Here is a 27,706-nt window from a genome sequence, read left to right as displayed (position 1 = left end):
TCCCACTTTATCAGGTTATCCAGCACAGATCACGATGTCAAGAAACAAATTTAGGGACATCTGCCATTGATTTCTGCATGACCGTGACAGGTTTGAGATGTGGAATTTATAATTCAATTTTTTAGCAACTTACTTATACTGGGGTATAATACATCTCTAAAAATTTGATTTTTTTTTTTCCACAAAAAAAATTGAGTTTTCCCCTTAAAAACCTTGACCAGATAAATTTAAGGTTTAATAAATGGTCCCCTTAAGGTATGGAGATCCAAATTATGGAAAGACCCCTTCTTGATAACAGGTCCCATAGCTGTATCAAGGAAAACTTAAGGTATGGTATTACCCTTCTTCAGAAAACCTCAAGTCCCAAGCATTCTGGACAATAGATCCCATACCAGAGTTCTGGTTTACTAAATGATTGCCCTTCTGATACGAAAGAAAGCAGAGCACAAAAAAATAACACTTCCAGTAAAGTGGATGCAGGTTATATGTAGACTTAAAAGGTTGAAATTGATGGACATGTGTCTTTTTTCAACCTAAGTTACTATGTTTCTATATTATCTTAGCTGAAATGGGAAATGCTTGACTCTAGTGAGCATTTCCAGGCTGAAAAGCACTGTTACAATTGCTCATTGCTCAAGAAATTGTGAAATAATAGCAGTTGTTTTGGGTTCTACATCACCAACTGAAATATGGCGGAGAATCTAGCTCATATGTCATAATTCGTAAAAGTCCTCTTGGCTCTATACAGTATGATACCATTCTAGGAGATACATACTCCGTTCTAATACATGCTGTATTGAATGCAATGTAACGGTATAACTGTCCACAAATCCCTTATGTAACAGTTACACATTTTTTAATGGATTGTCTATAATTTTTTCACTATACATTAAATTGGCAGTACTAACCAGTGTATGGCTGCATAAAATCCACTGCAGGCTATATTCATCAGAATCAGCTCTGCACAATGGGAGTTTTTAAATCCTTTGCTACTAGACAGGTACACTGCTGATACAGGTACACACGGCTGATATTCTCTTATAATACACAAAAGCCATGAATATCCTGTAAATTATATCCTTATAAACGGTGAGTTCTGATGTCATCAGTTATAAACGGTGAGTTGTGATGTAATTTCTGTCACATGACTCACTGAAATTTGTGTATTATAATAAATAAAGTACCCCCAGTTGCAAAATATGAGGATATTAGAAGTTACCTCGGAGTTCCATGACCTGTATAAAAACACTCGGCCTTTGGCCTCGTGTTTTTATATGGTCATGAAACTCCTCGGTAACTTATAATATCCTTATATTTTACAAGAGGGGGTACTTTATTCACTATATATTGACGCTGTACAGAGCATACAGAACCTTTATTTTTTGGAGTTGGATCTCTTTGAAGGAATGATGCTTGGAAAAAAGTAAAGCCATTTTCCTTATATGCTGCATATAAAACTAATATATTTGGAAAAAGAAAGAACTGAAATTGTTGCTTGTATTACACTGCCATCTGTTGATATTTATGAAGAGGTTACAGTTTAATGCTTTAACATGCAGAATACAAGTACGTTTTACCACAAAGGCCTGCGCCTTGCATTTCAGTCTGGGTAATTCAAATGAAAGAAACCTGATTACGCCTGTTACATGGGTATGTAATCATGCTACTTAATTTGTATGAAAATTGATACAACCAAAGGCAGGGATCCCTTGATGGGTGGGAGCTTGACTGCCATAGGAAACTTTTCATCATCCATCACTTTTGACAACCATATTAGTATTGCGCATCACCATGGGGTATTTATAAGTAAATCATTGGTCAACCCAAAATACGTTTTTCTCTTTTCAGTGAAGTGCACAAACAGAAGCACATGGGTTTACCTTTAGTTAAAGACAAGTTAATCAATCAAAATAACTAATTACTGCGATGCTACGGAAGCAGAAGGCCCTAGAGGCCTGCAATTGAAAAGATTTGACCTACATATTTAGTACTAGTGTTGTGGGCAACAGTATCTTTTTATTTCAAGCAAACATTAAGGGATGTAGGACCATTTCTACCATAGAAAATAAAGTCACACATATGTAAATATGAAATAACATAGTGATTGATTCTTAATATTTATTATTCAGTTGTGCCATTCAGAAATTGCATGACTCGGACTTGATTGGCTGTCCCAGCGTCAGGTATTCCTTGAGTTCTGCAGGAGAGAGAAAATCGCCTGGCTAGGCTTGATAGACATTCCAAACGTCTCCACAGTGTAACTAGGACATCCCTGCTCTATAGAGGAAACTCATATTTCTGCTTGGATTGCATGATAAAGCCAGGGATTTTCCCACTGCACTTTCCTATAGGTGTACAATACAACTGACATGCCCAGTGGCACTTCTTTTAGCACTGACAGGAACTTATTGTGATTCAGTCTTTTGCTACCTGCATCATTACTTCTTTGTCTTCACATTTAAGTTGCTGTTTTGTTCTATAATGGACAATATTTATGCAATATAAAAGTCAGTCTTTCTTTAGGTTTAGATTTAGGGCGTCTTTCTTTTATATATTAAAAGTGGTTATTTGCAGCAGTATGAATCATATATGAGACACCTGTAATAGGCCATTACTGAGCTGGAGTCTGAGCTTTTGGCTTCACGTACTGAATGCTGTACTGTATGCTGCAGCCTGGAATCTACCATAAAATGCCTGAAAATACAATTTCTACTCGTGTCAGCTCTTGATATTATTTGCCTTACATGCTTTTAAACACAGATATTAATAAATCACATAAGTATGTGACACATTTATTTATCATAAAGCACCAACAGAATTTTGCATAACAAAGGTTTCTCGGTGGAAAGAAAGGTGTCCCATTCACTAATATGCCCCAGGTACTGACATCTATTTATTGACTTATTATTGTTTTAGAACTGCTACTGTTTTCCTCAGAGCTGTGTGTTATTCAGATGCTATCAAACTTTAGTTACTTTCGTATAAGAGGCATGACAAGATATTATTTGAATAAATACACTCAACTACTGTAGTCCTCAGCATATTTTCAGGTGGTAAACCAGCATTGGAGATTAAAGCCTTTAAGAGAAACTATATTCCTCAAATATCACTTTACCTATATCAGCATGCATGGAGAGCAAAGAGTATAATAGAGCTTGACCAGATATGCAAGCAACAATCAAACACCAAAACGATGGGGGTTATTTACTAAAACTCAAGTTATCTCAGTTTTTTATTGAAACAAAGTTGACCAAACTTCCATCCACCAATTGAATGGGACCTCTTATCCAGAAAGCTCAGGACCTGGGGTTTTCTGGCCAACAGATCTTTCTGTAATTTTGATCTTCATACCTTAAAGGGATACTGTCATGGGAAACACATAATTTAATAGTGCTGCTCCAGCTTCTGCACTGAAATCCGTTTCTCAAAAGAGCAAACAGATTTTTTATATTTAATTTTGAAATCTGACATGAGGCTAGATATATTGTCAGTTTCCTAGCTGCCCCAGTCATGTGACTTGTGCTCTAATAAACCTCAGTTACTCTTTACTGCTGTACTGCAAGTTGGAGTGATATCACCCACCTACCCCTCCAGGCAGCCTAACAGCAGAACAATGGGAAGGTAACTAGATAGTAGCTCCCTAACACAAGATAACAACTCCCTGGTAGATCTAAGAACAGCACTCAATAGTAAAAACCCAGGTCCCACTGTGACACATTCAATTACATTGAGTAGGAGAAACAACAACCTGCCAGAAAGAAGTTCCATCCTAAAGTGCTGGCTTTTTCTGAAAGCACATGTCCAGTCAAAATGACCTGAGATGGCTGCCAATATTACAGCTAAAAAGAATACTCTTGTTGGTTCAGGAATTACATTTTGTATTGTAGAGTGAATTTTTTTGCAGTGGAAACAGTGTAATTTAAAAATAAAAACGACACCATAAAAATCATGACAGAATCCCTTTAAGTCTACTAAAACTCATTTAAACATTAACCAAACCCAATAGGTTTGGTTTGCCTCCAATACAGATTCATTAGTATGGATCAAGTACAAGCTACTATTTTATTATTACAGAGAAAAATAAACTTAATTTTTAAAATTTTTGATAAAATGGAGTCTATGGGAGAGCCTTACCGTAATTTGGAGATTTCTGGCTAATAGATCCCATACCTGTATACACATGTTGCGCCTGGGTATGAGGTAGGGGACTGTGTCCAAAGGCCTATAGGGTCTTCAACAAAACAAACCAGTACATTTTTAACCTTAAACACACATCTAGATAATAAATACATTTTCAGATTAAGAGACCATAAAATAACAGCTAATGTACTCCTTGCTAATAAAACAAAGGCAAAAAATGCAGGGGTGCGACTTAATGTCTTAAATCTTTATTAGTGCAATAATACATAAAGTAGACCTGTAGGTTTATTATTATTTATCTTCATAGTTTCAGCTTGCATAGAAAATGTGCTTCTTGACAGTGATGTACTTGCCAGGCAAGAATATACAGTACATCAGTTAGAATTGAAGATATCCTGCCAATAGTTTCAAGCAACTATTTCTCTAGACATGAAACACTGACAGTTTCCATTGTTTACTTTTCCAGCACTGAAGCATGGAAAGACCTTATTATACTGAATTTAGAGAGAAGAATAAAAGTGGAAAAGAATAAAAGGTGTATTTGAATGAGAGAAATATATAGGGGTCCTATAGGGATAATTTACATAGACCCTGGGAAGAAGTTGAAGAGCACAAAGTGAGGCAAGAGTGTGCTCCTTAGAGCTCCTGTGTGCATACAGAGAGTACTTCTATCCATGGTCTGGCTTAGGCTTGCTACTTTATGTAATATTAAATACCGGTGGGGTGTGGTGATGTCTTTGAAATTCAATTACCGGAGACCACTTGAGGTAAAAGACAAAGTTTATTTGACACAAGCTCAGTAGATTCTAAACTCACAAAGAGTTAGAACCCCGAACAAAGTAATCTGCATACACACAATTTTATTCTCTTTCAGTGATGATGCAATGGGGGTGGGGTAATGCACAAAAGGCTGGGAGAATGACATATTGGGGCAGAGTGATGACATAATATGGCGGGTGATGACATGAAGGGGAGGACTGAGGACACAAAGAGGTAGACCGGTGATTTGAAGCGGACTGTGGAGTTGGAAGAGACATAAAATTGTAAGTTTAAACACAAATTTGGGTGGCTCAGGGTCTGAATAAGAGGGTAATATACATTTACTGGCAAGTATATTGCTGGTAAGTTTGTAAAACTGGCGCCGGACGTTATTTTACTCACTAGGCTGCTGAAATACCGGCCAGGTAGCATACTTAGCCTGACACCACTATGGTGCTGGATGCAGAGCAGCCTCTGGATGCAAAAGAGCCTTGTCTTTACTGCCTACCACAACACAACAACAGCTTAACAACCATTTAGGTTATCAGCACCATGTGGCAGTAATAGTTTAATTAAAAACTGCAAGGATGTACCACTTTAAAAGGCACTCACTGGTGACCTGAAATCACTTCCCTGCCAGCCCCAAGTCTGCTGGTCAGGGTCCCTGGCATATGTGAAGAGCTTATTCCCTGGCATATGTGGTATAGTTCTGACTGGCTTATACATGCACAGAACAGGTAGCGGAGCTTATGCACATTTACACAACTGCTTGCTCATTACAGGAGAGCTCAACCAGTCAGTAGAATGACACAGAAACATGCATAGGTTTGCCACCTGTCCAGTTTCGACTTGGACATCCAGGTTTTAGGGAGGGCTGTCAAAATTGCCTGTAATGGTTTTCCAGGAAAATCAAGCTGGATTCCCTACGATTCAATTTGTCCACCACTTCCTTTTTTCTGTGGATGAGCTGTACTTCCCCTTGAGATCTGATTTACCATGATCTCCCTTGAGATCTGATTTAGCATTATCAACCATATCATGCCAAATGGATTGGATAGGAGGAAAGCTGATGCAATTCCAATATTGAAAGGAGACATAAAGCATAGGTAACAACCCCTCAGATCTTAGGCAATAATGAATGATACATAGTTCTTGTTTTACTTTGTGGTAAAAATGAATAATATCTTTAAAAATGGCCCCTTTATTGAAGCTCCCTATAGATCTGCTACTGTCGTTGTCCTTGTTTCAAATGAGGGTTGGGTGTGTCCTAGCAGTCCCTGCCAGAAGCGCAGTCAGAGCAGGGCAGCCAATCACAGCCTGCAGTCACAGAAACAAAGACTGATATCAGTTCCCTGTCAGGTCAGCCAAGCTGCTGATTGTTTTCTATCCTACAGTGCAGTGTGCTAAGTGCTACCGGCTCTTCTGCGCAGCCTGGGAAAGGAGGCAGCAGAAAGGGGAACAGATGGGCGGGACTAGTAGGGTTTTTGCTGAAATTTTCAATAAATCATCCTTAAACACTAATTTATTAAGCACATCCTAGCAGGCTAGAATACCAGCATGTGTCTCCTTTAAAAAGCTATTACAGCAATTATTGGCCTTTACGTTTGACATCTGTGCTGGGTAACTTATTTGAAAGTTTGAGATCACATTCTAAGATTATTTTCTGGAGAATGGCCTTATGAAGTAATAATCAGCATGGCCTTATGAAGGATAGGTCACATCTGACAAATATAATTGATTTTTTTAATTAAGTCAATAGGAATTTGGATAGATGGGTTACAGTAAATGTGATCTATTTGGATTTTGTGAAAGCTTTTGATAAAGTGGAGTGTAGACGATTAATGAATTTAATGCATAGTCAAATGGTTTAATGCACTCTTGACTTCTCAAAATTCTACCATTCATTTTATCTGGTTGTCTTTATATACTGAACACTACTTTCATTTTATTGTGATTGTAAGAGCTCACATTTCATTTAATGTACTCAAGTAGATACAGCTTCCCCAATGTCTGATTTAATCAGAATCCTTACACTATTTACATTTCGATTGCTTTTATGGAGGATTTATTACAAGTGCATGGTACTATGCATATGAAAATACAGAGGAACCTTCACAGTATCACGTTCAAGCATGCTATGTACAAGTTCACCGAATGTTGCCAAATGATGTCAATCACCAGTGCTCAAACCCTTTCTCATCTGTGTATCATAAAAACAGATTGGTATTTAGTAAAGCATCATTACTCACTATCTTTCAGATGCTGCAAACGCAAGATTAAGCACCTTATCTTTATACTGCAAGCTATGGTTTTTGTCAGTTTGTATGAATATTTATTATTTTTGTATGTCGTTTATGACTGTACTTATTAGTTCCAAGCTAATGTAATGTATAACCTTATAAAATTAAGCATTTTTACCCACTCCTACACAATCTTCTTCTCTGGAGTCTGGGTGGGAGAATTAAAGGGATACTCTCATGGAAAACATGTTTTTTTCCCAAAACACATAAGTTAATAGTGCTGCTCCAGCAGAATTCTGCACTGAAATAAATTTTTCAAAAGAGCAAACAGATTTTGTTTTATTCAATTTTGAAATCTGACATGGGGCTAGATATATTGTCAATTTCCCAGCTGCCTCCTGTCATGTGACTTGTGCTCTGATAAACTTTAATCACTCTGTACTGCTGTACTGCAAGTTGGAGTGATATCACCGCTCCCCCAGCAGCCTAACAACAGAACAAAGGGAAGGTAACAAGATAGCAGCTGCCTAACACAAGATAACAGCTCCCTGGAAGATCTAAGAACAGCACTTAATAGTAAAAGCCAAGTCCCACTGAGACTGATTCAGTTACATTAAGTAGGAGAAATAACAGCCTGCCAGAAAGTAATTCCATCCTAAAGTGCAGGCACAAGTCACATGACTGGGGCAGCTGGGAAACTGACAAAATGTCTAGCCCCATGTCAGATTTCAAAATTGAATATAATCTGTTTGCTCTGTGGTAAACGAAAGTGGTAATTTTCAATAATAGTTTATTCACAAAACAGTATTGACTGTTTTGTGAATAAACTATTATTGAAAATTACCACTTTCGTTGGTGTCTGCTTGGAGGAGGTAAGTTCATTACTACCTCCTCTGAATTACCCATTGGGTTTTTAAGTGCTTTTAGCTATTTTTATCCTTTTGGCGCCTCTGTTTTGTCTTACTACCTAAAAGCAACATAAGTTCACCCATTCATAGCATCTTTCATCTTAAAGGGATTCTGTCATCGGAAAATATGTTTTTTTCAAAACGCATCAGTTAATAGTGCTGCTCCAGCAGACTTCTGCACTGAAATCCATTTCTCAAAAGAGCAAACAGATTTTTTTATATTCAGTTATGAAATCTGACATGGGGCTAGACATTTTGTCAATTTTCCTGCTGCCCCAGGTCATGTGACTTGTGCCTGCACTTCAGGAGAGAAATGCTTTCTGGCAGGCTGCTGTTTTTCCTTCTCAATGTAACTGAATGTGTCTCAGTGGGACATGGGTTTTTACTATTGAGTGCTGTTCTTAGATCTACCAGGCAGCTGTTATCTTGTGTTAGGGAGCTGCTATCTGGTTACCTTCCCATTGTTCTTTTGTTTGGCTGCTGGTGGGGGGAAAGGGACGGGGGTGATATCACTCCAACTTGCAGTAAAGAGTGATTGAAGTTTATCAGAGCACAAGTCACATGACATGACTGAAATGTCAGATTTCAAAATTGAATATAAAAAAATCTGTTTGCTTTTTTGAGAAATGGATTTCAGTGCAGAATTCTGCTGGATTAGCACTATTAACTGACTCATTTTGAAAAAAAAATTTTTTCCCATGAAAGTATCCCTTTAATAAACCTCCGGTAGCTCTTGCTATTTTTTGCCAGTAGTATCCTCGACTCAATATAATAAGCCAAATTACAGAGGAAAAGAAAGCCTTTCCACCAATTGAAGGACAGAAATACAACAAATCTTTCAGACTTTAACAAGGTTAACAGCACAATTGCCTGTGAGGAATCTATTGCCACCTTTAACTTAGAGTGTCAGTATCACTTTAAGCCTTGTATTAGCATAATTGTCATTATACAAAAACATCTGTTTCCACATGGAAAGTTCACATTTATTGAAAACCTGCTAAGATGTAAACTTTGCTGAAATTGGCGGGGGGGGGGGAACAAGAGAAATATTTCTATTCATCTTGGCAATAACAAGTGACAGCTGTGCTTAAAAATAATCAGCATTTTGTTTTTATTCTTTTCTCCTGACGAAAAATGTCAGGATGTGTAGGCGTGAATAAAATTAAGAATACTTGAAAATAATAAAAATCTTTAAAGCAGCACTCAACAAAATGTTAAGAACAAGAAGGGTTGGTTTTGGGGTAGGACAGGAAGGGTCTTCTGGGTCAGAGGGACATATAATATCGATAGCAATTGTTAGATATTTTTAGAATATACTTCAAGGATAACCAACTTGCAGGTTGCATAGTGTAATGCCAACCGCAGAAAGTGCTGAAGCTCTTGCCCCTATATAATAGTTTTGTTTTAATTACCCAATATTCTTAGTGTATGGCATTTTCTGTCTCCATGCTATCAAAGGTATATAGAAAACACAGAAACACATGTTTTTACCCTTTGTAATTGTAATTCCTGACCTTTTTGAACTTGGACTGCATGGAAGAAAATCCATGACCATCAATGCAGAATTTTACTGAGGTGTGCACCCGGCTATTGTAGAAGTTGTAGTATGTTCCATTTTGGTTATAATTGACCTAAGGAAAATGGCATGTACCTTTATAATAATACATGTCTCTAATATATAACATGACAAAAGTAATTTTCAATATAAGATTGCCCTACTTTAGATTTTTTCATTAAAGGTGCTCCTTGAACTGCTATATGGCTGTTCTCAGTGCTGATGCCATCCTCCTTCCTCCTGTTTTATTGCAGTTGTGCCTATTGACACAGATTTCTGTAGAGCTGCTGCCACCTCCAAACCAGTCAGTAGCTACAGGGTTTCTGTAGGGAACTGTAGATCTAATGCCACCTCCAAACCAAGCAGTAGCTCCAGGGTTTCCACAGCAGCCTGTGCCAATCACCAAAGTGCAGCTGCACCAAAAGAATTGGGTGCACACATCACTCTCATGCTAAATGCCAGAAATTATGCTAACCAGACTTCAGCACAAGCACAGTTGTTTCTGATTTGCCTTGAAGTGCAGGCTTAACTGCATCAATGTTAATGCATCAGCAGCAATTGCATCTGACGCATCTTCTCCTAGTGATTGCAATTACACTGGAGTCATGGGGGAAAATATGCATTGTGGGTGAAAACATGGAGATTGGATCCAAAATTGTACTTTGCATATTAGTTTCTAAGGTTATTAGACATGGTAAAATAATTACATTGATTTTATTCTTTTATGAGCAGATTTCCTCCAGAGCAATAATTGTAAGAGCATTTAGCAGTTCCTCAACCTAACACTTTTTCCCTGGCTGCAACCAACACACTGATGCTGTGAGTCACTGATAGATTCTTCCTCCTCCAACTGGCTCATTCCAGCATGAGTCAGCAATTTGCAAATAACTGACAAACAGCATGGTAGAGTTGATTGCAGGAGGGAAAAAAACATTAGGTTGAGGAAGCACACCATAAACCATTTATATCTCAAAACCTAAAAGAAAAAAAATATTTATTAAGCATTTAATGGATTTTTATAGTAATTGTGGTGATACCGTTGCCTGCCCCTTTTTGCATTCATTTCAGGTGTGGGGTCATGCCTACATACTGTCCTAAAATGATAACAGGGAAAAGTGTGTCAGACTGATCAATAGATTTTACAAGCTATTTTTGGAATTCTAAATTGCTTCCTAAAGAATTCCTTTCTCTGAAAGGCAGAGAAAAGGCAGTTACTTGTGGAGATCAATTAATGTTGTTGTGCAGTGAGGTGGAAATAATCCAAAGTCTGTTGTGACTTGTATTCCAAAGAAAGCAATGGAAGAGACAGAAACTGCACAATGTAAGCTCACTCTTCTTGTAACTAGCGTCACTGGGGGCAGAGCAGATTTTCTGTAACCTTTAAGCGTTTCTTATTGGCTTGTTATTGGTTTGAATATGAACATGAGTGAATATGCAGTAGAAAATCATCTCATCTTTGAGGGTCTTGCATGGTAAAAAGCAGTGATCCTCAACCAGTGGCTCGGAGTCAGACTCATGAGCAACTCGTTGCCCACCAACTCCATGGATGTTGCTTCCAGTGGCCTCAAAGCATGTGCTTGTTTTTGAATTTTTGGCTTGAAGGCAAACTTTAGTTGCATACAAACGTGTACTGCCAAACAGAGCCTCCTGTAGGCTGCCAGTTCACATAAGAGCTACTAATAGCCAATCACAGCACTGATTTTGCACCATCCAGGAACATTTTCTATGCTTGCTTTGCTCCCCAAAGCTAAAACGAAAAAGGTTGGGGACCCCAATGCTGAGTATATATACAAAGGGGGATGCTATTTATATACCAGTGGGAGTAACGTGTTTAGGCTAATGTTGGATGAGCTGCTTCTGCATTTTCTGAGCAAAATTAGTTTTGTGTGCCAGTGTCTGGCGGATCCCATTTATGTCTGTTGCTACAAAAATGGAGCAGAAGAGTGACCGGTTTTACATTAATTCTTTTACTTTGTATGCTGGTGCAGAAAGGGTGGCTGCATGGCTGTCACATTAATATCTCAGGTAACATTGTGCAGCTTTCAAACTGCCTACTGACATGGCGTTACAGTAGATGATGTGTCTGAATTAGTGCCCTGCATGATGAGTGACCGTTCAAATACACTGTAGGTAGAAAAGATCATCAGCTGCTTCTCTTGACTGGTTTCCATTCACTATCTTATGGAATGTTTTAAGGCACTGTTCCAAGCTATGCAAGGTGCAAAAAATGGTACAATTTGACTTGCAATATTCTTTCCTAGATTTTCAGCATAATTGCAGCCACTGCATTTTGGCCCACCATTCTGCACAAGACCCCCCAGGTATAAAGACTGTTAGTAACCTGTGATAGAAGGTGTGGCACATGGAGGCATGGTCATGCATCTTGCTATTTCATAGAAGGAAGCAAAAATTCTGCATTTGATAAATGCCCTCGCCGCTGCTGATGACTGCAGCATTCTCGTCGACCCATCATGCTTCAGGTGTTTGTAATGTAACGTGAAAATACATAACAAAATATTTTTTATATCATCTTTACTGCCAGTAAATACCTTAAGCAGATTTGCTCATGGCTGTTTGTCTGCTGCTAAATTGACTGGTTTTATTGCCTTATGCATAATAAAGAACACTCAGCTCCCACGTTAAAATCTAAAATAACCTGAAGCCTCATTTGTAGTCAGTGAACGCCGCACCGTGCTGTGTACGTGAAGAGAGTAGAATGGGTTGAGTGGGCATTTCGCAGTCATTCATTGTCATTGATTGCCAGTCATTCATAAAAAACCCTGCAAAGCTTGGAGAGGTGGAGTCACAACAGAAAAGCCTTTGAGACATCCGCTGGAGCCATTGGTTTGCATAATCTAATGTGATTATAGAGGCCACTGTGATACTGTATGATGAATATAATGAAGAGATGTATGATAAGCTTGCACGTAATTAAAAAGAACTGCTAAGCAACATGCACAGAGAAATCTCTGGAAGCCCTGTGTGTTGATCTGATACCAGCACGCAATCAGTCCCCTGTGTTGCACTCCCTGTCCAGACATATGTAATGGAACATCACAGGCAAAAACATTACACCCCCACCCCTTTTGGTTTAAGCAAAATGTGTGTCTATGTAAAAGCATTCAGATTTAGCAAAATGATATATTCACCGGGAAGAGAAAGCAAATCACATATACTTTATTTCGATGAATAAAAAATTCATGAGTTTCAGTAAGGCAATCGACATCGCTTCTATGTGTACTTTTACTTTTCCCATCAGGATGCATTTCTAATGCTATTGAAAATCAAGGTAACAATTGTTTGATACTGTCCATATAAACATCGGGGCTGTCCTAAATGTAGTCCCTCTAGCTGCTTTTATAGCGTCAAAGCTTTTAATGTTTTAATATGTATCCTTTAAATTCACTTTTTCCTCAGTCTTTGTAACTTGCTTTCTTTTTGAAAAAATAGCAAATCAGCATTTACATATTTGTGGCAATATGGTCATTGTGAGCATATTTTAGAATCTCTTGAAGGTACAGCTTTTCATTTTTCTGAATGATCTCACCTGTAAATAGTACTGATTGTACTATTCAATAATTATTTAGCTATATATGTCATTAAAATGTATCATTGTCAGTACAGTTTATTCATTGATTGTAATCAACCAATGGTTTCTTCTGATGAAAATGAAATGGGCTTTTCTTTACACATCTGTCATATACAGGGTATTGGTGTTGCAGCAAAATGGTTAGTGATCAGTGGTTCTAGATCTGCAGGTTTGACCTCCTCGAGGTGTTTGAGCCGTACCATTGGGGCTCAGTCCAAATGCCAGTTAGGAGGAAAATTGGGGGGAATGTAGATAAGCTCTGCTAGCATTTCCCTGAGTCAGTAGTGTGGTCACATCCTTAGTAAAAGCTAAGAAAGTTATGGTATGATACACACTTATCTTATAAAGTGGTTATGTCCCTGCAGATACAGACAGCTTAGGAATGTGTTTTCCATCCAGAAGTGGGTCAGTGTTTAGTACAGGTATGGGATCCGTTATCTGAAAACCCAAATTACGGGATGGCCATCTCCCATATACTCCATTTTATCCTAATCCAAATTTTTTTTTAATTATTTTGTTTTTCCCTGTAATAATTAAAGAATACCTTGTACTTGATCCAAACTAAGATATAATTAATCATTTTTGTAAGCAATACCAGACTAATGAGTTTATTTAATGTTTAAATGAATTTCTAGTAGACTTAAGGTATGAAGATCTAAACTCCAGAAAGAACCTGTATCTAGAAAATCCGAGGTCCCGAGCATTTTGGTAACAGGTCCCATACCTATACCTTAAAAGAAATTTACAAAGATTTACTAGCTTCTTTAGAGCTAGGGCTCATAACATATATTATTGGAACTTGTTTCAGCAACCTGCAACCTGATCCATACATTTTTTAAATATTATCTACAGCAGTGGGGTACCACCATGGGAACGAGATCTGCACCCAGTTATACAAATCTGTTCCTAGGATGTTGGGAACAACAGAATGTAACACCGAGCCTGGGTGGGGATCTCACTGGCGGCGCTTCATAGATGATATTATTTTTATATGGCAGGGGAGTGAATCTGGAGTACTAGAATTTGTAAATGAATAAAAATGATCTAAACCTAGAATTTACCTTCACCTATAGCTTAAAAACTGTAATTTTCTTGGATCTAGAAATATCCATAAGAGAAGAGAGTTTGGATTTTAAAACTTATTTTAAAACAGTGGATGTATGTAATTACGTCCTAAACACCAGTAATCACAATCCATATAAAAATATTCCATACGGATAGTGATGGGCGAATTTATTCGCCAGGCGCGAATTTGCGGCGAATTAGCGCGATATGCCGCCAGCGAATAAATTCGCAAAACGTCGGCGTCAAAAAAATATTTTTTCGAAAAAACGGGCGCCGGCGTCAAAAACTGGCCAATTTGCCCATCACTACATACGGACAATTTTGCCAACTATAGAAAAACTGCTCAAATCCAGCGGAGCTAGATAAATAGCTAGATTATGTGGCCGACAGATTCAGACAAAGAGGATATAACAGGGAATTCATTCAGAAATCACGAAAGAAGCTAAAACAAGTTGATAGATTGGATCTATTGAAAGAGAAAGAAAAAAAGGAAACAAATTATAACAATAGGGAGTGTACATTTATAACTACATATACCCCAGAAGCCCATGAAATAAAGAAAATCATTAATAAACATTGGAGGGTGATAAACTTTTGAAAGGAAAGTTTCCCCAAAAACCCCACGTAATCTACAAAAGAGCGAACAATTTAAGACAGATGTTAGTCCGCAACTATGTGCCAACTGAAAGAACAAAAAGACGAATGGAAGCGTTTCTTTCCATGTGCATTATGCAAAGCCTGCGAAACGCTGAAAAAAAAGAGACACTTTAAAATGTCACAAACAGGATATATAATATAGAACATTGTATAAAATGCACAACACAAAACGTCATATATTGTCTAGAGTGCCCCAGTGGCTTACAATATATAGGTAAGAACAATAGGAAGTTAAGGGAGAGGATTAATGAACATGTAAGAAACATAGAAAAGGGAGTAGAGAAACACAGCGTATCGAATCAGGATGGAAAACACATTCCTAAGCTGTCTGTATCTGCAGGGACATAACCACTGGAGGGGTGGGGCTCTAACAAGAAAGACACTACAAGAAGAAAGTAAATGTATTTATGATATGCAAACTTTCACCCTAAAGGGTTAAATATTGACATAAATTTAAGAGGCATTCTTATAAGTGAAATAAAGCATGACTGGGTAAATCATAAAATTATGCACTAAACACCTAAAGAAATAGCACAAGCACTTTGCAAAATATAGGCACACCATTTGAAGGTATAGAAAAAAGTTTTAAAAGAAGAAGATATGCAAAGTAAATAAAGGAAAGGACAAACACACAAGCTGTAAAATCAAGGAAAGGGTTGAAAGTATACAGAATATAAATAAAATCATAGAAAAGCACTAATTACCAAGCACAATGAATCACACACGATATCAAGTTTTTTTTTATATTTTTGATAACTTTTAGACTTTATAGTTGGTGAATACTAGTAATGTATTAAAAAATTTAATAGTAAATTCATGTATCTTAATATACTTTTGGGGGAATGTAATAAAAGTGCAAAGAGCAAAACAATTAGCACAAATTAGAATAAAAAGTCTTGTTTCTCAATGTAATACTCTTCCTTAAACTGTTATTACATTGCGAATTTTAATTGCACATTGCCCACTTTTAAGAAGTGCTTGAAGGTGTCGTAATCTTTTGGAGCAAACGTAACAACCTTTTCAGTAAGAAGTTTTATTATATTCACTGCGCACTGGCGCTACCTATAAAATTTGCAAACCTTCTTCCACTGTCGGAAGTTTTCGCTAAACAGTTTCCGGCTTCGCAAAAGCTATATTAAATTCGCACAAAGGCAAATTTGTTCGCACAGAGGCATAACTTTTCGCATTGTGAATATTTTTTCCATTACCGACTTTTATTACATTCCCCCATTTGTATTTATTGCACATAATGTATTGTTATAAATACGTAGTTAATTTAAAATGATTTGGAAAACCCACAGAACTATAACTCTCAGGTCTGAGACATTATAGCAACCTGATTTAAACTACATCATATGAGTGAAATTGTTTTAAAAGAATATTTTTAATAAAACTGTATTACATCATATTTGGATTCTATCTCCTTATCGGAGTCGGAGGATACGTGTATGCGTGGAGGGAGACCTTTGTGAGGAGTTAATATGTACGCCTTATAAAAGCACCGGTCTGTAAGTAGGCACTTTGGCCAACCGGTGGAGGTACTTTTGGATCAAGCACAGAAACTTTGATTGTCAGCACAAACCTGAAAACTTTGTCTCAAATTTCTATTGTGTCTTTTTTAAGGGTGTGAATTAGACACTTCTAACATAATTCTTTCAAACACTGGTAGACACCGATGTAATTGAATGTATTACACCATATCGTTTCTAATTTCTGTTGCCATAGGTGCTGATGCCATTTTTTTTTGCATTTGGAGACTCTTTTGGGCAGTGGAGAGACTGTAAGGGGATCAGCAAGAATCAAGACCTAAACGAACTAACTTTCCTAAGTTTTCTTAAGTATCTATACATTTTTTATGCCTAGTCTAACAAGTAGCGTAAAGGAATTTGTAATGCTTTTTAATTGTGGCATCTATAAGGCTGGATAATTGAATTAATGTCATATGATCGCTGTAATGTATGCATAATTTTACATCACCCAAAAGCTAGCATAACGCATAGATGTGAAAGGGACAAAAAAATTCTAAAATATATGTCTCGTGTGCCATCTACCATAGAAATTGCAGAGAAAATACAGGCTTTTTTTTTATAAAGACAAGACAAGTCTTATATACGGTACCAGAAAATAGCATGACCATATAGTTCAATAATGTTACTCGCTGTAAGACATAGTACTAAAAAACTGGAGACAAAAGTGACTGAGGCAATGTAACATTTAACACCTGCTGATGCACTGCTAATGATTCATTGTTGTGCTGAGAGAACAATACCCAGCCAGCTAAAAGGGCAAGTTAAATATACAGTCGTTCAAATAAAGAAAGCAAAAGGGCAGCATGCAGCTTGATTGCTCTTGCCCTTTTTTATTCAGTGTCATCTTTTATAGTGATTTTGGCTTTGAAGGTTGTAGAATTGCCAGGGGGCCTCTATGGCCTCACATTTAAGAACAGACATATGTATTGACAAAGCAAAATAAAACACATTGCCACATGCTCACTGGCCAAAGCTCAAATAACTACAATCTTCTGGTTCTGGATAAGTACACTTGCTAACAAAATTGTTGTCATTTCTGCACTCCAGTTCACTTAAAGGAGAACTAAACCATAAATATGAATAGGGCTAAAAATTATTTTATATACTGCGCTTATTATACCAGCCTGCAGTTTCAGCAGTGATCCAGGACTTCAAACTTGTCACAGGGGGTCACCATCTTGGAAAGTATCTGTGACACTCACGTGCTCACGGGGCTCTGAGCAGATGTTGAGAAGCTAAGCTTAGGGGTCATTGCAAATTATCAAGCAGAAAATGAGATTTGTCTTTAATATAAGCTGATGCTACAGGGCTGATTATTACATTCTGATGCTAGCTGCACTGGTTTCTGTGCTGTCATGTAGCAATTATCTGTATTAATTACTAATCAGCCTTATATTGTGACATTTCTATTCTATGTGTAATGTATATTGTGAGTTGGTCCCTAAGCTCAGTGACAGCAGCACAGAGCATGTACAGTGAACCAGTAGAAAAGAATATGGGGAGCTACTGGGGCATCTTTGGAGACACAGATCTTTACTGCTAAAGGGCTGTGGTTGCCTTTGGCTGGTACAGAAGCCCAAAACATAATGTATAAAATCTACTTCTTTAGTTAAGCTTTACTTCTCCTTTAAAGAGGTGGTTCACTTATAAGTTTGCTTTTAGAATGATATATAATGTCCTATTCTTAGCACCTTGTCAATTGGTCTTCGTTACTTATTTTTTTTAGTAGTTTTTGTATTATTTGCCTTCCTATTCTAAATATTCCTGTCTTCCAAATTTGGGTTTTTGACTGCGGCAACCAAAAACCTATTACTTCGTGTGGCTACAATTGTACTATTATTGTTATTTTTTTTTATTCCTCATCTTTCTAATCAGTCCCTCTCCTATTCATATTCTAGTCTTTCATTTACGGTAATGTTCTGCTTGGCTGCTAAGGTATACAAGACTCTAGTAACCAGATAGCTGCTGAAATTACAAACTGGAGAGTTGCTGAAGAAGAAGCTAAATAACTGAAAAACCATAAAAAAATTAAAAACTATTTCAACTTAGTCTCTGAATATCAATATCTATGTCATACTAAATGTTAATTTAAAAGTGAACAACCCCTTTAAGGGGATGTAAACCAAAATGAAAATTTACTTAATTACAAAATGTAATTCTAAGTAACTTTCCAATATACATATCCAGAATACTCAGACCTGGGGTTTTTGTAATTTGGATATCCATACTTCAAGTCTCCTAAACATCATTTAAAAATTAATCAAACCCAATAGGATTGTTCTCCATTAAACATAACTATATCTTAGATGGGGGTCAAGTACAATGTACTGTTATATTAATACAGAGAAAACATTAATCATTTTAAAAACATTTAATTATTTGTTTGGAGCCTATGGGAGACAGCTTTCCCATAATTCGGATCTTTCTGGATAGTGGGTTTCTGGATAACAGATCCCCTACCTGAAATTGCTGTTAAAAGCAAAAGATGTGTCTTGATCTGTTCATTTTTAATTACTGTATTGTGGAAGTTTGCTTTGAATTGTATATTCTTTCATTAGGCAAACGTAATCTATATAAATATATGATATGATTTGCAGGATTAGACATTTTATGTCTAATAAGGGTTAACAAATTATTGCTTCTTATTTCCCCCGGAGGCTCACAGTGCACTTCTCTATAACCTTGATTCTCTCATTCATTCTCAGTCCTGTTTCCTCTTTCACCTATTCTGTTTGCTCCAACATGGCATGCCATGTGCCCATCACTCTTAAACTCCGGTGTCCTGAACTTCTTATCTATTATGCTGTAACCCTTTTACTGCCAGAAATCTAACATTGTTAGTTGCACTATGGGGAAAGCAGATTGCTGAGCAATGGGGTTTTTCCACAACCTTGAAATGTAGCTACTACATTATTGGCATCATTGGGATATCACTTTCCCTGTCAATGATGTACTGTAGATTCTACATTGCTAGAAGGCAAAGGGTTAAGCTCACCCATTCACTTGATTGAGTAGAGCCAATGAAATAGGAGGTACAATGGAAGACAGCAATGGCAGCTTCTGAAATCTTTTTTGATTCTGGAGGTATAAGGGTACAAACAAAAATACGTTGTTAGTCTTTTTCATCTTTCAATAGCAAATTATTAAAGAAATTAAATTTCTGTAATCAACGAGGAACAAGCATAAGACATATTTAATACAAGCCCAGTGTATTAATGTAGAACTTTGGTGTCAATTGTGCTTTTAAGCGATACCGCAAAAAGAAAGAGTATGAATTAGCCCTGCATCATTGGGACATTATGCCATAGGAAAATAAAAAAATAGTTTTATACAGTAACTGTATCAATAGCAAGTAATTTGGGTGCATCATTTTGTGTTTTTATATTCGTTACTTGTGATTGCATTTAAAGAGAAATAAAGGTAACACGGCATCAGGACGTCTTTGCCAGTATTTTTTTGTGACCTCTATTAGTAGGCAGAAGGTGGTTTGAAAACAAACCTTTGAGAATGAAAATGATCCTAGCTTGCATCAAAATCTACATACAGACAGTGAAAGCAAAATCAATGGCATCGATCACCCATAATATTCTCTAGAGACTTTAATCCACTTGAACATGTGTGTCTTGAACTCAGAAAAAAAAGGAATTTGGTTCAGCTGCAGAAAGTATTTATGGAATGAATGGACAAAAAAAACTCTTTCGAGATGTGTCACAGCCCTTTCAAGCATGGCAGACAGGTGGTTTTATTCTAGAATGAGAGCAGGGGAAACCACACTGAGCAGATCTTCTGGAACCTCTAATAGAGGCTTCCCATTATGGGCTATCATGCAACCTGTCATACTATATTCTCTTCTGAAACACTCCTGTGTCCCATAAGCATCACGATTCCCATTTCGTGGATTGATCCAAGCGTTTTTGTTGTGATGCTTTTCCCTTAGAAGATTGCTGCTATGAAAACACCTAGGGCCTATTTATGAAACTGTATAACATGATTTCCACCAGAAAATACTGTGTAAAATAATTGACTTAATTAGGAAACTGTGTATCTCTCCTTATATGTGATGTGCTGCTATCCAACACAATTATGGAAATCATCCTTTCAAAAAAAAAAAAAAAAAATGTATTAAGGCCATATTTTATTTTTTTCTGGGTAAATGGTGATGCGCATACCCGCTCCCCAAGACTGCCTGACTCAGTGACATTGAGCGCTAAGCCTAACCTCCCCCCATAGCCGAATAATAGATACGAAAGTATGCGCTGGTGGAGTGGAAGGGGGTTGCGGTAGATTTAGAAATCTGACATGGGGCTAGACATATTGTCAGTTTTCCTTTATCTGTTTGTGTTCAGAGAAAGACGCCTCCAGCTACATTTGTAAGGAAACTACTGCAGGGCTCATACAATGCGTGACAATGAGACACTTTTATTTTGAAATAAATGTGATGCATCATTTGTGTCTTCCTGTGGATCCTATAAGCACTTATGAAAGCGGATGTACAATTAAAGTTATTTTCCATTAAGATGTGGAAAGTAGTTGAATTACTTGAATTAAATGTCTGCCACTAAAATATTTTGGCCTATTCCTGAATTTCTCAGAAAGCTGTGATCAAAACCATAGTGCTCTATAGTGTGCAGTTTAGCAAGCTCCATATTCCAATAATTTTCCATAGACGCACAGCTGGAAATAGCAGAACACCGTTCCATTTGTTATATCAAGTTGAAAAAAGGCTCAGGATGGCTGAGTGAAGGCTAAGAGGGCTGTCATGTTAGATGCTGTTGAATTGGGGAGTATTTCTAAACGTTAAAGTAACATAGTTCAAAGGAGTGGAGAATAATGATTTCCACCTGCTGTGAAACAGAACATATTTCATAGCTGCCAGAACTTATAGAAAAGTATGTTACAGAGATCCTAAGGCATTTCATTAAGTCTAGCAATGCACGTCAAAAGTGTATGCTGTCTTTCTTTTAGTAGGCCCTTGACTGAATAACTGTGGCTGCAGGGGTCAGTGGCCTCAAATTGAAACCTGGAAAGAAGCAGAAGAGGAAGGAAAAGAATGAAAAAACTATATATAATAAATAACGAAGACCTATTGCAAAGTTGGGAGGAATATGGCATTCTGTATCATGCTAAAAGTTGATCAACCCTTTGAAGCTGAACCGCGAAACTTTGGGATGGAGGCAACGGTGTCCAAAGTTAGTGGCAGGCACAGATCAACTTACGCTGGAAGGGCAAGGAGAGACAAGTCTAATGTTGAGCTAATCAAATTGTCTGCTACTTCAGCAAACATATATTCTCCAATTTATCTCCCCTTTTCCCAAAAACGATTGACCCATTGGCAGGTGCCTCAGCCGTCTAACCCTAGTTCCAGCCCTAGTTTGCTTCAAATTCAAACAGACCTAGTAATTATTTAATAATAAATCGTAATGAATAAATAAATGGTATTTTATTTAATACTTAATCTAAAAATATGTTTGCCCAGTTAACGGTATAGTTAACTGAAAGTAAGTTCTTTGAGGAAGTGCATCAGTAGATGAGAGCTGATTCCTAAAGATATAAAGCAGAACAATATGGGAGTGATGGGCCCAGTTTTATTTGTAACCACTGGGCTTGAGAAATTGGTTTGGTGGTAATTGAAGATAGAAGAAATAATAGAATACAGAAAGGTGAAGGAAGGGTATGTGGGAGTTCTGTTAAGTATTTCTATGTTGTCTATATAAATAAAAGGGGAACTATCATGAAAATGAAAATTTTATATTAGCTTCATCATACTGAAATAAGAAACTAAATCCAAACAATTAAGAATTCTGCATGGTTTCTTAAATAATCAAGTTTATGTTTAATATCCCTCTCTCTGCATCTGTTTCTCTTGATTCTGTCTTCATGCAAGAGTTGGGTGTAGTCATAGATCCAATATATCTTATAAGGGGGCTCCTTTCCTAGCAGATGAATTAAGGTGGCCATACATGGGCCGATAAAAGCTGCCGACAGACCGAGTCGGCAGCTTATTGGCCCGTGTATGGGGGCCCCCGACGGGCTTCCCCGATCGAGATCTGGCCAAAAGTCGGGCAGATCTCGATCGGATGGGGTTAAAAATCCCGTCGGATCGCGGCCGCATCTGTTCGTTGATGCGGTCCCGCGATCCGACCGCCCGTTTGCGAACGTGAAGGATCCGATCGTTGGGCCCTAGGGCCCACGATCGGATCAGCCCGATATTGCCCACCTCAAGGTGGGCATATCGGAGGGAGATCCGCTCGTTTGGCGACATCGCCAAACGAGCGGATCTATCCGTGTATGGCCACCTTTAGAGTTCACTCAAATAACTGATTCAACTGGGTGCATATATTTCAATGTGTGTAAACTTACAGGGAGGAGGAGTACAGCTTTCTGTTGTGCAAAAATACCATTCCATGAAACACTTTGGGGCACATTTACTAAGGGTCGAATATCGAGGGTTAATAAACCCTCGAATTCGACCTTCGAATTCGAAGGATTTAGCATATCGAATTCGAAGGATTTAGCGCAAATCCTACAATCGATCGATCGAAGGAAAAATCGTTGGATCGAACAATGAAATCCTTCAAAACGAACAATTCGAAGGATTTTAATCGATCGATCGAACGATTTTTCTTCGATCAAAAAAACCTTAGAAAACTAATGGGGAAGGTCCCCATAGGCTAACATTGTATTTTTTAAAGAGACAGTACTTCGACTATCGAATAGTCTAATAGTCGAACGATTTATAGTTCGAATCGAAGTCGTAGTCGAAGATCGTATTAGCCTATTCGATGGTTGAAGTACCCAAAAAAATACTTCGAAATTCGAAGTTTTTTTACTTCGAATCCTTCACTCGAGCTTAGTAAATGTGTGCCTTTATGTAAACTTTTTTTAAAATGAGAAACAGCTATTTTTATTGTAAATCCATATTGATTAAACCGGGAAATGAAACCCAATCCAACAGGAAGTCAGGAATTTACATTAGTCTATAATTAGACAGAACACTATGATTTCCCTATTAGTAAATACTGTAGGCTCTGCCTTGGCAGTCTACCAAGCGACTGTGACAGTAACTTAAAGAAAAAAAAAAATGGGCATAGCTTTTAATGCTGCACTAATTGCAGGAGCTGTCAACTCTCATGGAATACATCTAAAACTAATTATTCCTTCTTTTTAATGTTTTAATTGTTTTAATTCCGCTCATCCTGAAATTAATTTACAGTTAAATATAGTATAATATACAGAATGAGAATATCATTTAATTAACATTGACACTAGTACCAGCTTATGCTGACCAAGTTAAGTGATTATAGTGGCAGCACACCAGATTGCTTTGTTCAACTAAATTCTCGAATTTGAGACTGTTAAAGGGTCAATTACATTACAAGTACAAGTTGCTTAAGGATGAAAAAGCATTGCATATTGAAGTTGCACGTTCTGCACCTTTTGGGTGGCAGTTAACCATAGCAACTGTTTTGTACAGTCTATTGCAAGTTTGAAAATAGAAGTAAAGTAGATCTGATTGGTTAATATGGATAAAAGCACTGGTCAAATTTAGAAACTAGGTATGTAAACTAGTCCCATCAACTATTTTTTTATGAAGCCCTCACCACTTCAACAGTTGTATATGTTAGCCATACTGTCATATTTTTTCTAATACAGCATGGAGGTTAAATGGGCAGCACTGCAGTTTCGGGGTGTTCTTAGTTCGATACCAGCCAGAGCACTATCTGCAAGAAGTTTGTTCTCGACATTTCTATGTGGGTTCATGAGGGTTTCCTCCCTTATGTTAAAGGAGAAGGAAAGGTTAAAACTAAGTAAGCCTTATCAGAAAGATCAATCTAAATATACCAGTAAACCCCCAAAGTAGTGCTCCTCGGAGTCCCCTGTCAAAAGAAACACTGGATTTCTTTCCTTCTATTGTGTACACATGGGCTTCTGTATCAGACTTCCTGCCTTCAGCTTAAACCTCATTGCCCTGGGCAAGAGCATGCTCAGTTTGCTACTCTTCCACCCCCCTCCCTTCTCTACTGTAATCTGAGCCCAGAGCAGGAAGAGACTCAGGCAGGAAGTGATGTCACACTATGTTAATACTGCAGCTCCTATCCTAAACAAACAGAGAGTTTCTAGAGCTTTTTACTCAGGTATGGTAAAGCATTCTACAGAATAAATATAGCATTCTAGCTTGCACTATTGCAGCTAATCTATTGGCAATAAAATGCCTCCATAGCTTTCCTTCTCCTTTAAAAACATACAAACAAATGACACCCTAAGGCTTCTCTTACATGTTGTCCTGCAAAAGGAAGAGATTTTACTGGCGGTTTAACCAGTGCCTGACCTAGCCGGCCAAGCACCCTATGTACAAGGGGACGGCAGTGCTGCGGGTGGAGCACACACACGATGACTTATGTGCCAGGGGACAAGGACCAATAATGAGCTGGCGTTGAGGGGACAAGGATGTGGAGGTGGATAGGCAGACAGAAGAGGCACGTGCTTAGGCACCCCCTGTGGTGCATACTAAGCAGGTGCCTCTTATACCATCGCTTAGTTCCGGGCCTGGGTTTAGTCCAAAATTATATGTTCAGCTCAGCTTTATAGCAAATGATAGCTTGAATTACTCTGTAAATGGTGCTGAAGGAATCCAGCCTGCATGCAATGGTTCCACTAGAAATGTGGTTGACATTAGCACAATGATAAAACACAGTTGAAGAGATTATTGGAAGATGAGCCAAGAAATAGGATTGATGTACATAAGACTGCATAGAGCAGCCCTATACAGTTACAAAAACCCACACAGTTTAAGTGATGCACATACATTACTGTTGTTTTTTTATATGAAGTTAACTAATCTATTTTCATGCTGTATATTCATGGGCTTTCTCAAGTACCAAAATGCATTTTCCAAGGAAAATGTACAGTTAACATTGCAGTCATATTCTTCATATCACGGTGGTTTTGAATGATTCATGCATTAGAAAAGCGATCTAAATGATCATGTGTAGGTATGAGCATCTTGAGAACATAGCCTCACTGGTAATATTGGTCTGGGGAAGCAGAGTATGATAATGAAGTTAGCCCAGTGAGCCATGAAAGCAGTTAAGGAAATTAATGAGTTCTGCTTTCACGGGCAACAAAAGTGCTGCCTATTAATTTATAGTAAAAAAAACTTCTAGTAATAGTACTACTAGGAATACCCTGAATCAAACGAATCTGCTATTTATGGGTGAAGTATGTTTTTATACTGATATTCAATCTCTAATGTTCCATCTCTCTTTCTTCTCTTGTTGGTGTTTAGTGCAGATGGCACCCCCATCATCCTTAGACCGACATCATTTGAAAGTAGTTCAAGAATTGGCCATTACCACCATATTTAATGTACATTTTGGAGCACTGTTTTGCAGTTATCTCTATTATGCATTGGTTCTGTTACCCTAAGAGGCAAATGTATCAAAATGTGAGATTTTGATAGATATTGAAATGTGAGATTTTGATAGATATTGAAATGTGAGATTTTGATAGATATTGAAATGTGAGATTTTGATAGATATTGAAATGTGAGATTTTGATAGATATTGAAATGTGAGATTTTGATAGATATTGAAATGTGAGATTTATGAGTGGGTGAAAGTTACCATTTGATAAAAACATTTCTAAATATCCCATTAAAAATGGGATCTGCCCCTTAGAGTAATTCTTCCTTTGAAACTTAAACTAATTCTTAATCCCAAATCCCATTCAGAAAGGCCATTATCCTAAAACCATTTGGGAATGTCATAAACTAATAATATTTAGAAATATGGGCTTATACAATAGAAGTTGCAGTTGACATCAACCATTCATCTATCAGATTGGCAGCTCTTTTGGCATGGCAGGGCCCCAATTACCTCTTGTATCTGTTATCTTGTTTTTATTTTTGTATGGAATCAGTATTTTCATTGTATTGACCCTATTTATTGTACAGTGCTGCAGAATATGCTGGCACATTATGTGTTATATTCTTCTTCTTCTTAATAATAATAATAATAATATACATACAGACTGTAAGCAAACATCCAATTGATTCCTTTACACCTTTTATTACATTGCCCCATGTGTTGGCAAGTTTGGACTGGGGGCCATTGGGGCTGCTGTCTTAGGGCCCCCCTGCCCCTGCAGCAAAGCCCCTCTGGGACCCCAGCCGCAACCCCCTTCTAGGCCCCACCCCGCTCTCGTACTCTTTCAGTGATCGAAGCAGGAGAGAGAAGTCGGGGCAGCAGTGACAGATTCGGGCAGGGAGCGGGTGTGGGCCAGTGACCCAGTCTGACCCTATGTGTTGGCCAGTAGTCATGGGAGAACCTGTCCTGTTTTGCCGAAAAATTTGCGAAACAACGAAAAAATGTGAGAAAACGCATTGTAGTCAATGGCCACAATTTTTACACGAGCGACAATTTCTACCTGCGCAACTTTTTTGTCCAAATGCAATAAAATCAATGGGTGTCAAAATGATTTTGACACGCAACAATTTTTACATGAGCATCTTTTTTTGTTGCAGCAAATTTTCTCGCCGGCAAATTTTCTCAGCATTTTCGCGAAACAGTTCACAATGGCGAAATGCAGAAATTCGCTGTAAATCTATGCCTGATGAATAAATTCGCCCATCACTATTGGTCAGTATAAATGAGCCTCTCAATCAGACAGATTGGTATATAGAGCTTGCTGATATAGCTCAGCAATCAGCACACACCAAAATCACAAGAAATAAATAACGGTGCATGCATACCATCACATCCAGCATAAGAAGTATAGATGAACAGCACCATAGACACATCTCATATCTTGAAATGCCTTTAATGGAGCAATTGGCATAGACTCCAGCATAAGCAATGTTTCAGGCCCCATGAGCTACTAGCTTGACAAATGGCCCATGAAACGTGCTTCTGCTCTTTATGGTCCATTTCATTATGGTTTAAATTGGTAAAGTAAAATGCAGAAAGAAAGAGAAGGAGGAAGGGACAGAGACAAGCTATGTGTGCAAAGGATTAAACTGGCCATACACATACTGATACAATCCTATGAAACTTGTATGTATGAAAGATGCATTCAGAAGGGATTAGTTAAGGATAAAGCTGCTATTTATGGCAGCAGTTATCAAGGCAAGAGATGCTGGAATTGTCCTTCAATCTATAAATAGATAGATAGATAGATAGATAGATAGATAGATAGATAGATAGATAGAAAAATCGTGTGCCAAATCGCAGTGAATTCATGCGAAATTGGGTATAAATGAACAGATT

The 27,706-nt window shown here is 37.7% G+C and overlaps 1 protein-coding gene across 2 annotated transcripts in view; it reads left to right on the top strand.

Annotated features, from left to right (window-relative positions):
* Window positions 1-27,706, top strand: part of LOC108704156 (regulating synaptic membrane exocytosis protein 1) — a 203,831-nt gene that overhangs the window by 9,314 nt on the left and 166,811 nt on the right. The window lies entirely within an intron of this gene.

This window comes from Xenopus laevis, chromosome 5L (genome assembly GCF_017654675.1).
Source record: "Xenopus laevis strain J_2021 chromosome 5L, Xenopus_laevis_v10.1, whole genome shotgun sequence".
NCBI lineage: Eukaryota > Metazoa > Chordata > Amphibia > Anura > Pipidae > Xenopus > Xenopus laevis.
Note: the sequence above shows the minus strand (reverse complement) of the source record. Positions and strands in the feature narration are given on the sequence as shown.